This window comes from Mobula hypostoma, chromosome 1 (genome assembly GCF_963921235.1).
Source record: "Mobula hypostoma chromosome 1, sMobHyp1.1, whole genome shotgun sequence".
Classification (NCBI taxonomy): Eukaryota; Metazoa; Chordata; class Chondrichthyes; order Myliobatiformes; family Myliobatidae; genus Mobula; species Mobula hypostoma.
The window spans coordinates 162,636,141-162,648,449 of NC_086097.1; the positions used below are offsets into that span (position 1 = coordinate 162,636,141).

At 40.2% G+C, this 12,309-nt stretch overlaps 1 protein-coding gene across 6 annotated transcripts in view; it reads left to right on the plus strand.

Annotated features, from left to right (window-relative positions):
* The window catches only part of arhgap28 (Rho GTPase activating protein 28), a 232,433-nt gene that overhangs the window by 84,895 nt on the left and 135,229 nt on the right, over window positions 1-12,309 (plus strand). The window contains exon 1 of one of the 6 annotated variants that reach the window (XM_063058869.1): window positions 11,629-11,658. The exons of the other annotated variants lie outside the window; for them this stretch is intronic. The gene's annotated coding sequence lies outside the window, so the exon portion shown is untranslated. Of the gene's footprint in view, window positions 1-11,628; window positions 11,659-12,309 lie in introns of those variants that run through there. 6 annotated transcript variants of the gene reach the window in all.

Here is a 12,309-nt window from a genome sequence, read left to right on the forward strand (position 1 = left end):
TTGTCCCATTTGCCCTTGGAAAGGGAAATGCCTGAAAAATGTACAAAAGGAGGACATTGTTCTTGACGTAATACAAATAGAAAGTCTTCCTATTACAGCAGAGATGACACAAAGAGAAACCAGAAAAGACCCAACAGTGACTTTGGCAGCCCAAAATGGCTAGAAGGTACAGCAGAAATTCCAGTTCCCCCATTTCTTTACCAGCGCTGAGATAAACTTGCCCTTGACGGAAGATGCTTTATGTGGGGATTGACAGTTGTTGTACCATCCAAGCTGAGAGCTGAAGTGTTGGAGGAGCCATATGCTGGTCATCTGGGTGTCGTCAAAATGTATGCGTTGTGTGAAGCCTTGTCTGGTGGCCTGGGATAGATCAGCATTTTGTGCAGCTTACCATGCATTGTTCGGGATGCCAACACATCCAGAATATGCCAAAAGCAGTGCCTCTCCATCCCTGGCAAAGGATTCATGGGGATTTTGCTGAACCATTCAAGGGTACCAATTACTCAGTTGTAGTGGATGCAGCTACAAAGTGGCCTGAGGTGTTCCCATTAGCCTCAAGTACAGCCTCACAGAGTGTTGATATGTTGAGAACAACACTCTTCTCAAGGACCAGTGTTCTGGACCACTTAGTCAATGGCAATAGACCACAGTTTGTTGTGGAACAGTTTCAGTCATTCCTGAAAATGAATGGAGCAAGATGTATTGCATCTGCCTTGTATCACCCAGCCACAAGTGGCTTGGCAGAAAGGTTTGTCTAGAGTCTAAAGAATACACTGTGAGTGTTGCCAGCCGAACACATTACTGAATCAAAAGCTGGCCAAGTTTTTCCTTGTGTATCGCAATGCGGCACATTTCACAATTCAACAGTTCACCAGTTATGCTGTTCCTGGGTCATCCTTTGTACTCGTGCTTGTATCTCCTCAAACCCAATCTCAGAAGGTGTATGCAGAACAAACAACAAAGACAAATTGAGGACTACTCAAACAAGGAGGTTCAGTGTTTCACTCCCGGACAAACAGTCCTGGCATGGGACTACAGAGGTGATCAAAAGAAGGCACTTGGAAAGATTAAGGACCACTTTCCTACACAGTGGAGATTGCGCCTGATGATACATTGATCAGTTGAGGAGAGCAGAGTTAATTGTTAGAGAAGAAAAGTATCCAGAGTTGTCTGAACCAGTTCCTGCAGTCCCAGGGTCAACTCTTACAACCACCATGAAGGAAACCCAAACCTGAGATCATTTCACTCCTGCCAAGCAGCGTGAGTTCCCCCATCCACATCAGTAAAGCATTTTCCACAAGAAATTCTCTACAACAATTAAATCTTTAGATCTGAATGGGACAATTAAAACTGTGTGTGTGTGTGACCAGAGAGCAATATGTTACATATTTGAGTTGAGATGCATTCTGTGTTGAGTGAGGAGTTTAGAGTGAAGCCAGGAGGATTGTAGTGTATTTAATACCTCAAAAATATTTGAGTAATATTGTAAATATGTTGCTTTATTAAGCATTCTTTGTTTACATCATTCATTTTGGGTTATTTGTACAAAGTACATGAATGGCGTACGTCATTACGCCACTATGTCATAAGGGAGCGTGTCATTGAAATATAACTAAGTGGACACGTTTTCAAAGGCTCCCTTGTTTAGTCATACATAGTCATAGTCATACTTTTTTGATCCCGGGGGAAACTGGTTTTCGTTACAGTTGCACCATAATAATTAAATAGTAATAAAACCATAAATAATTAAATAATAATATTTTCTTTCAATTAATTTTTGGAGTAACAAAACAACAGTGTCACAGGTGTTTTTTTTTACCTAGAGAGCTGTGTGCGGTGAGTGCTGAGTGTTGGAACACGCTGCCAGGGGTAGTGGTAGAGGCAGATAAATTAGAGACTTTTAAGTGATTGTTAGATAGACATGATGAAAGAAAAATGGAGGGCTATTTGTGGGGGGGGGGGAGGAGTTAGATTGATCTTGGAATTGGTTGAAGGTTTAGCACACAATCATTGGCCTAAGGGCCTGTACTGTACTGTCCTGTTCTATGTTCAAAGTCCATTGATGAAGCTTTCCTTTCAACATCACTGAAACAGTACTCATCATTTAGAATTCAAATGCAAATACTCAGTGAAATTAACTACTATTCTTTTATCAAAATGCATAAAATTATTTACATATGCCTTTACGGAACTGAATATTATTTCATATTTCCATCTTCCATTCATTTTATGCTTTCTTTACTCAAAGTTATTTATGTTTGAGAGTAAAAGCAAGACAAGAAATATTGATTTACAAGGGACCCATAGTCAGCAAACTACGGAATGATTTGCTACGTTCATTTCAGCACTTCTTTGAGTTAACATTTTTGTTTTGTCCTTGAGTCCAGGGGAACAACATAGGAAATAGTGTCTGTCAAAAGTTAACCATTTTGTAAGTCATGGGTAACTTAACATGGAAAACAGCAATGTCACAGTACTACAGCTCTCTGGTGTCAGAATCGTGCTGTTAACAAAAATATTAATCAGAATACCAATTAATAAATGTGGATAATATTGAATACTTTTCTTTTATCCAGTTCTTCCTGAAATGTTAGTTGCCAAAGTAATGGAAAACTCATTGTTCCTTACGTGAAACCTCCACTGTACATATGGAAGGAGAAGGAGTAAATGAAATATCACAATTTACTGGTGTCAGAAAGTAAAATTCTCTAGATATTGGATCTCTGAAATATAACTAAAATATGCTAGAAATACTCAGCATCTGTGGAGAGAGAGAGTTAATTTTTCTGGTCTACGTCGTTTTACAGACTATTTGATTCTGCGTCTGTTTCTATCAATACTACCAGAACTGAATATTTCTGGTAACTTGTTGTTTTCCATGGCTTTTGACCCCCAGTTACTGAAATGGTGCTTTTGCAAATCCAGCTTTCTCATGGTTGAAATGCATCGATGATCTAAAGTTGCTATTCTAACATCTTGGATATGAATAAAACCATTTCAAGATTTCACATTTTACTAGCTATAGATTAGTTATTGGAGATTCTCTTGGAAATTTGCAAATACTTAACTAGTGCTCATGAACTACAGGTTTCCCCCGCATCCAAAGGTAGAGCATTCCTATGAAACGGTTCGTAAGCCGGAATGTCGTAAAGCGAAGAAGCAATTACCATTTATTTATATGGGAAAAATTTGTGAGCGTTCGCAGACCCAAATATAACCTACCGAATCATGCCAAATAACGCATAAAACCTAAAATAACAATAACATATAGTAAAAGCAGGAATGATATGATAAATACACAGCCCATATGAATTAGAAATACTTCTCTACAATGATTGCCTGTACAGATCTCCGTAGCGAAAATCTCAGGCAAGCGCTGTTGGCAGAAACACGGTGCAAGCGCTCTCGGCAGAAAATCTCACGCAAGCGCTCTTGGCAGAAAATCTCACGCAAGCGCTCTTGGCAGAAAATCTCACGCAAGCGCTGTCGGCAGAATCACCCCCTCCAGTAGCCTTTAGGCTATGAAGCTGCCAAATCATACCAAATAACGTAAAAATACACAGCCTATATAAAGTAGAAATAATGTATGTACAGTGTAGTATCACTTACCGGAATTGGGACAGCGCAGAGCACATTGATGATGGTGTGTTCAGCTGAGTCGTTGGAGTTTGGGTGGTGCAGTGGCCCCCACCCTCCGGACAGCGACCCGATACTGATCCACGAAGCATGTAGGGGTACAGCGGTAGCCGCGACGCATCCAGCACATCTTTAAGAGAAAAACCGAAATAAACAAGCTCGTTAATTAGGTGCCGCCCAGCACGTAATTAATTAGCATGTTTATTTCGGCTTTTTTCTTAAAGATGTGCTGTGTGCCTCCCGGCTACCACTGCATTCTCCGCGAGTCGGTATGTGTCCGCGACTTGGGGATTGGGGTGGTGGGACACTGGGGTGTCATCTCATCATCGATCAGGGCAGGCAGCTCATCTTCTCCTATGACTGCCTGCCTAGATGTCGAAGGTTGAGGTTCATTGTCTGCTGCAGCTGATGTGGAAGGCTTGCTTGACTGCTAGCCTTTTGCATTTTTCTATCATACAGTTCTTTGTAAGCACTCAAACCATCCTGCAAATATACCTTAAACCGACGTACCTTTTCAAAATTAAAGTCGTACTTTATCATTGCAGCGAAAATCTCACGCAGGTACTTCACGTTCAGTTCCTGGATGACTTCACCTTCAGTCTGTTTGCTACTGTATTCGGTTTTGATTGTTATCCTTCCTCTTCCAGTTACATCAGTTCTTGGTCATGGGATGCCAAAACCTCTTCAACATCACCTTCATCAACTTCCACAAGCCAAACTCACTTTGTCCTTACTTCGTTCATCACGATCGAAACGCTTAATTATGTCTAGTTTTACGCTAAGCATAACACCCTTACGAGTTCTTTTAGGCTTTTCTGATACTTTAGAACTCATCTTGCTAACGGCTGCTCTCAGGCACGTGTTTAAGCAATGCCGGCGAGAATACCGTTCCGAATCAGGGGGAGAGCGGCTGCTCGGGGCGCGCGCGGCCCTTTATCGCATGCTGCTTTTTTTCTCATGGGCTGATATTTCCGCGCGCTGCCTTTTTTGTAACAGTGAAAATACCTTCTGTTAGCAAAAACAGTTAACTAATGTAGGTCTTTCTTAACAGTGAGGTGTCGTAAAGCGAACGTTCGGAAAACGGGGGCCACCTGTATATGAAGCAAAAAAACTTTGTCAAATACAGTGTCTTGACCTACCATATTCTACTTGTTAGAGATCATGTAGACTTTGTGTTTTACTTCCTTTATTTTTTCTTTTCTCAATTCAATCCATGTTTGTCTTTTTGAATATATCTGAAATGACATTTAATATTCAGTTTTCTTTTCTTTTCTTAAACATTCTCTCTGCTCCTTAAAACAAAATTCCACATTTCATCATTTTTCGTTGTCTATTTTGCAGATGAAACAATGGCGGTGAGTTGTAGAAGCCTTGCTCTTGGGAACTTGAGAGCTCAAAGTCTAAATGCCATCACCTTTGTAGAATTTGCACAATTGAATTTCATTGCAAATATCAGCTCAGGAAAGGCTACTTCACATTCAGATAACCTGACCATGTCATTGCTAACCCAAAATGGTAGTGGCTATGTCACTGGTGGTGTTACAGAAACTTAATAGAAACATTCTTTGATAAGTCTAATGTTTGTGGAAAATGGTTCAACGTGGCAGATCATGCAATATATGTAGTCCTATTTCTTCAGAAATGTACATTACTGCATTTTCAACTGCACTTCATTCGATTAATACTTGATTAATACATTTGCTGTTAATTACTAAAGTGTGTTTATTTAATATTAAAACTAAGAAGGTGAAGCTCATTATTGAGGTCTGGAGAAGGAAACCAGTAATAATTTCTCTTGCCCCCATCATTGATATGTTCTTCTAACCTATGGACTCACTTTCAAGGGCTCTTCATTTCATGTTCTCAACATTTATTGCTTATTTATTAATTAATTATTCTTTCTCTTTTGTATTTGCACAGTTTGTTGTCTTTTGTACCCTGGTTGAACATCCAAGCTGGTGTAGTCTTTCATTGATTATATTATGGTGATTATTCTATTATGGATTTATTGAGTATGCCTGCAAGAAAATGAATCTCAGGGTTGTACATGATGACATCTGTGTACTTCAATAATACATTTATTTTGAACTTTTGAACTTTAGCATTTATATTAAACACAAAGTAATAGACTAAGTGGTAGGTTTAAATTTAGGGCATTTAGCATATGTTAAGTTGAAAAATTGTGCATTGTATAAGCCAGATTGTGTAACTTAAAGAAAAGATTTTATAATGCTCAGCATTTCTGGGGTAAAAGTGTATATAATGCAGGGGTCCCCAACCTTTTTTGCACTGCGGACCGGTTTCATATTGGCAATAGTCTTGCGGACCAGCTGACCGGGGTGGGGGGGGGAGGGGTGGTTGCCAACGGACAAGAGTAGCGGTCAAATACGTTGCGTTTACCCACAGAAAGACTACAACGACCGTGAAGCCTTGCACGGGCACCAGTGCGCATGCGTGACTTGCACGTGCCGATTTTCTTTTACAAATCGTTTTTGGCGATTCTGTTCGGGGGGGCGGGGGGTGGTTGTTTATCATGACCGGAATATCGGTGATAAGTGGCTAACACACTCAATTTTATTTCTAAAAGGGTTTATCTAATGAATTTAATATTAAACATACAGCGCATATTTTCCTCGCATGAATATAGCAATGTCAATTATCAGGGGAGGACAGGGGAGCTTGAAGTAAGTGTTGAATGAACTTCCAGTAGAAGTGGCAGAAACAGGTTCGATATTATCATTTAAAGTTAAATTGGATAGCTATATGGACAGGAAAGGAATGGAGGGTTATGGGCTGAGTGCAGGTCAGTGGGACGGCACGGACTAGAAGGGCAGAGATGGCCTGTTTCCGTGCTGTAATTGTTATATGGTTATATAAGTAAGTCAATAGCATCATAACATTTTAAGTATCGTTTGGATATTAAACACACAGCACATATTTTCCCCGTATGAACATATAAATTCATTGCAACACACCAATATCGCTGAATCAGTGGGAGTCCTGGGCTTGTTTTCCTGCAACAAGACGGTCCCATCGAGGGGTGATGGGAGACAGCGATACTCGAAGGGGGTTCCTCGTGTCCAGTCTATTCCGCAATTTAGTTTTCGTTGCATTCATTGCAGAGATATGTTGGAAATGGAAGCAACGATTTCAGTGCTTTTGTGGCTATCTCAGGATATTTAGCCTTGACTTTGATCCAGAATGCCAGCAGAGATGTTATGTCAAACATACTTTTCAGCCTGCCGTCATTTGCAAGCTCGAGGAGTTGATCTCCTTCCCACGCTGACATGGATGACGCGCGTGTAATGACCTCGCGTGTGTTCAAGCTCAGCAGTGGGCGTGACAGGGAATGAGGAAAGGTGCAGCTGCTCCTATCGCCAAATCATATCGTTTCCTTGCGGCCCGGTGGTTGGGGACTGCTGATATAATGCACTGAGTGTTTTTTTTAATATTTTGTCTTTTCAAGGGAGACATTGCAGCACATGTTCTGACTTTATCTTCAGAAATTGTTATGATACACACAGCAGGATAATACAGTACAGGCAAGAGCAAGGCTGAGGATTAATATTTAACAGGGCACAGAAAACATTTACTCAGCTGTACCTAGGCGCAAATCATTGAGACTTACACTGAGAATTTCGAGAACTCTGCACTAAAAGCAGGGGATGCTGGAAATACTGAGCAGATCAGGCAGCATTTGTGGACAGAGAACAAAGTTACTGTTTCAGATTGCTTACCTTTCAGTGAATGAAGACCACGCAAGAACTGTTTATTATTTAAACACAGGAGCAGCCAAGCCCAATAAGAATGCACCTTGAAAGTGTGTAATGAGGTGATTGTGATACTTGCTGTGAATTAAAATTGGGGATCAGCTTGTTGACAGCAGAAGGTCTGGAAAGGTTCAGATATCTGAGGGGGAAGGTTCAGACTCCTTTGAACTCTTGAGGAAGCTGCAAGTGAAATGGACTGTGGTAAACCCAGTGACTTAGCATCTATGAAACTTTTAAAAAGCTCTTGTTAAAAGTTCTGCATTACAGGTTATTAATTAAATCTGTGGGAACTGGATAAGAATCGGTCTGGGTGGTTATTGTGACCAAGTTGGTAGCAGTACTGATCTGAATGTCAAGGCCTGATGTTGGGATTGTTGTTATTTTATTTCTTTAGAGCTCAACTGGATTTGTAACCTTGGTGCTTGCTGCTCAGATATACACTACAAACGACGAAGGTCAAGTAGAAAGAGTAGAACCAGCTCAAATTGAAATAGAGAAAGTATTCAAATAGAGGTTGATAGCAGATGAAATTTAATCTCGGGCAATGTAAAGTGCTGCATTTAAGAAGGATAGAATGTGACTGAAATAACCATGGACGAAACATAAGTACATCCAGGTGACTCTGTACACTCAATGAGAAACATCTGAAACTAATGCAGTGCAGCAGTAAACAATGAAATAGTGAACCATGTAGAATATAATTCACCAAAGATTGTGATCTCACTTTCTAGCTCCCTAATCACACAGTCCTTGAAAATACATCTATTCCTAGGGCAGAGAAGAGTGAGACATTTAAAAGCTTGAATCACTGTAGAGTCTAAACAAAGGATTAATCCCAAGAAGCTCTTACCTCAGTTCCTGTGAAAGAATGTAGAAAAGTATTTTTTTTCAGCCTGGCAGTGAAGTAGCTAAGAGTTGAATGTATAGATATGGAACATTACTAAATGTTTAACAGGCACACGGAACATGCTACTGGGGCAGTGGGAGCAGCAGATGCAGTTGGAACATTTAAAAGATTCTTAGATAGGCTCATGGATGAAAATAACAATGGATTGTTATGTGGGAGGGTTGTATTAGGTTGATCTTGAAATAGGTTAAAAGGTTGATACAACATCGTGGGCCAAATGGCTGAACTATTCCATATTCTAAGTTTAAAGTAGAATATAACTTTAAACTGTGGGGCCTTTATTCAATTTACAGGGTGTAGGGGTCAATGACAAGGCTGGAATATGGTGACTATCCTTACCTAACTTGGAAAGGGCGAGCCACCCTTTTTGATCTGTTTAACAGTCCCACAAGATAGGGAGCTCCAAGACTGAAAGCCAGTGGAGATGGAGTGATGATATGTTTCCAGTTTAGAATGGAAACTGAAGGTGGGGATATTTCTATGAACTCAAGTACCATTGTATTCCTTGGAAGCTGAGCTGTAGGCATGGAGATGCTGTTAGCGAAGGTGAGAAGAATAAATTGGACAGCCCAGTAGTGTCGTGGTTAGCATTTTACTATTGGGGCACCAGTGATCCAGGTTCAATTCTTCGGTTGTATGTAAGGAGCTTGTACGTGCACTGCATGGGATTCCTCTGGGTGCTCCAGTTTCCTCCTACATTCCAAGGACGTATGGGTTAGCAGGTAGTCACCTAGGGTCTTGTTGGGCCAGAAGGGCCTGTTATCTCCATCTTCCCAGTATAGTTACAGGGAGGAATTTAAAATCTTACCAATGGTACCAAAATGGATTAGAAGAACTTCATTGTCGGTTATTGACTACTGGTGGATACAGTGGAATAGATAAGCACCTTGTGCAGATCATGACATGTAGTGTGGTTCATTTGACACATAGTGAGTATAACACAACAAGGAACCTGTGTCTACAGAAGCCAGGCAGGAGGTTGGGAACTACAGCTCAGGATGTGTGACCGAGGAATGACTCGAGTTTGCTAAGGATTCTGTGCCAGTTAATTATCCCAATTGTACTACCTGCAATTCCCTCCTTGACTCGTGTAAAAAGGTTAAGAAAACATAAATAATGTTCTTTATTTTCTGTTGATTGATGTTCCCTGACTACTGTCCAAACATCCCTTTCTTTCTATCTTTATCACATTATTTGAGTCCTTAATCAGATGAACTTAAGATCTGACACGAAAGATGGAATGAACCAATACTCCAGAGGCAGCTGCATAGTGACTAATTACTTGGGTATATTTGGAAGCACATAGCTGAACTATTCTTGAATTTATTTCTGTTCAACTGCTTAAAACCCCTGCTACTAACAAAATACGGGTGCCTATCATTTGTTATCATTTAGAATATTGGGACATCTGTCATTCCTTGCTGTATTGAGAAAGTATTTCTTGGAGAATGGCTTATATGTCAAAGTACTGTGGTGGTTTTGCACTGTACTGCTGCAGAAAGAGAATCAAATTTCATTACATACGTGAGTGATGATAAACCTGATTCTGATGTGGGTCTGTATTGTGGACTGAGAGTGGGAAGGGGACAGGGAGAGGAGAATCCTGGTTGGGAAATGGGGAAGAGGAAGTGGATGGAGCGGGATGCACCAGAGAGATAGTATGTAATGATTGACAAACCAGTTGTTAGGAATCAAATGACCTCGCCTGGTGTCTTAGGGCTGGTTGTGTCTGCAGCCTTGCCATTCTGCACACCAGCATTCCTTCACTGCCACCTGTCCCACACCCCGCTCGCGATTCCAACATTCTTTGCTCCCGTCGGATTTACAAACTCACTCTCCACGGCACGTTGGCAAACACAAAACCGTGCAAAAGCCTTAAGCACCGTATATATATATATATCTAAGACTTTTTCCAGAATCTGAATCTGATTTTAATATCATTGGCATATGTCATGAAATTTATTAACCTTTCAGCAGCAGTACAATGAAGTACATGATAAATGTGGAGAAAAAAACTGTTACATTCAGTATATATGTCTATTAAATAGTTATGTTAAAAAGGTAGTTCAAAAAACAGAAATTAAAAATAAGTAGTGAGAGCGTTCATGGGTTCATTGTCCATTTAGAAATTGAATGGCAGAGGGCAAGAAGCTGTTCCTGAATTGCTGAGTATGTGCCTTAAGGCTTCAGTACTTCATTCCCGACAGAAACCGTGTGAAGAGGGCATGTCCTGGGTGGTGGGGGTCCTTAATGATGGACACCACCTTCTTCAGGCGTTGCCTCCTTGAAGGTACTCCTTGGTAGCTCCTTGGGTACCGAGGCTAGTACCCAAGATGGAACTGACTAATTTTACAAGTTTCTACAACTTATTTTGATCTTGTGCAGTAGCCCCACCCTCCTCAATACCAGACGGTGATGCAGCCAGTTAGAATGCTCTCCATTATGCAGTTGTAGAAATTTTTGAGGGTTTTAGCTGACAAACCAAATCTCCTCTAACTGTCTTGCCTCCTTTAAAGCTGTGTCAATATGTTGTGACCACGTTAGGTTCTCAGAGATATTGACCCCCAGGAAATTGCTCACTTTTTGCACAGTACTGTATTTTTGTTTACTTTTGTTAAGATTAGGTTTTTGTCTCTCTTTATTGAAATATTACAAGTGACTGGTAGCTCTCGATTTCTCCCAGTCTTGCATTGCATGGATACATTTATAGCTGTATTCTTGTGCAGACTGATTTTCATGCAGTTTCTAAAGGAGCAATTTAATACAACCTATTGCTGTGGAATTGCAATATGATGAAGTAATAAGTAATTCCTTCTGACTACTAGATCCCAGATGAGTTTTTGCTAAATAGTACCCACCCAATGAGGATTGTTTCCTCATGGTTGTGTGTGGACTTTCTCCAACATAAATTCTGAATGCATTTAACCTGGCCATCAGTGTTTAGTTACACTTAAGTTAAATGTTCATTCATTGTGCCTGTTCTGTGATTATTTGGATATGAATATCTAGCTCCAAAAACCAGTTATTTTCTCCAGCACTTGTGATGAGTTCTGTTCTGGGCAGAACATCGGCAAACATGTTAATATCTTTGGGTGACCACAGAATGGGGGTGTTTCAGTTTGGAATGGAGGTGCTGGGGAATGAGTGCTCCTGTTTGCAACAGAGTGGTTGGGAAATATTTAAAATTTTATGACAAATCTAGTCGAAGCAGATAGAAAAATATTACTCCCATTGGTAGGTGGGTCAAGAAACAGATGAAATGGAATGCTCATTGTTGGCAAGAGAACAAAGAGAAAATATTTTTTGATGTCTGAAGCAGTTTGGATGCTGGAGTACTCTACCAAGGTAGGCATTGGAGGTGGGTTCAATTCTGGCATTCCAAGGATAATTTGATACAGTGCCTTGTACTGTAAAAGTATTCAGCCCGATGCCCTTTATCACATAAGTGAATTGAATTGACTTTACTTCTTACATCCTTCACATACATGAGGAGTAGAAGTCTTTACGTTACTTCTCCGTCTAAATGTGCAATCAAAGTAGTATATAATAATTTATAATAAATAGAACAGTCAGTGTAACATAGAAATACACTCAAATCAGTGTGAGTTAATCACTCTGATAGCCTGGTGGAAATGAGTATTATAACCAGGGATTTTGATCAATTTAACTGAGAATTTTTATTTGTGAATCACATGCTCCTTTTTTTCAAAGTAGAGAGCCCAAAAACAGAGAAAATTGTAAAGCAAGAAAAACTAAAAGTTCAAAACCTGAAATGTCAACAGTTCCAAAAGTATTCCCCTTTGCTCAGTATTTAGTTGAACCGCCTCTCTTTACCATTACCGTCACTAGACTTTTTGGATATGTCTCTATTGGCTTTGTGCAATGTGATAGAGCAAGATATGCCATTCCTCCTTGCAAAATTGCTCAAGCTGTGCCAGGTTAGTTGGAAAGCAGCAGTGGAAGCATTTTTGAGGTTTTTCCAGAGATGTTCGAATG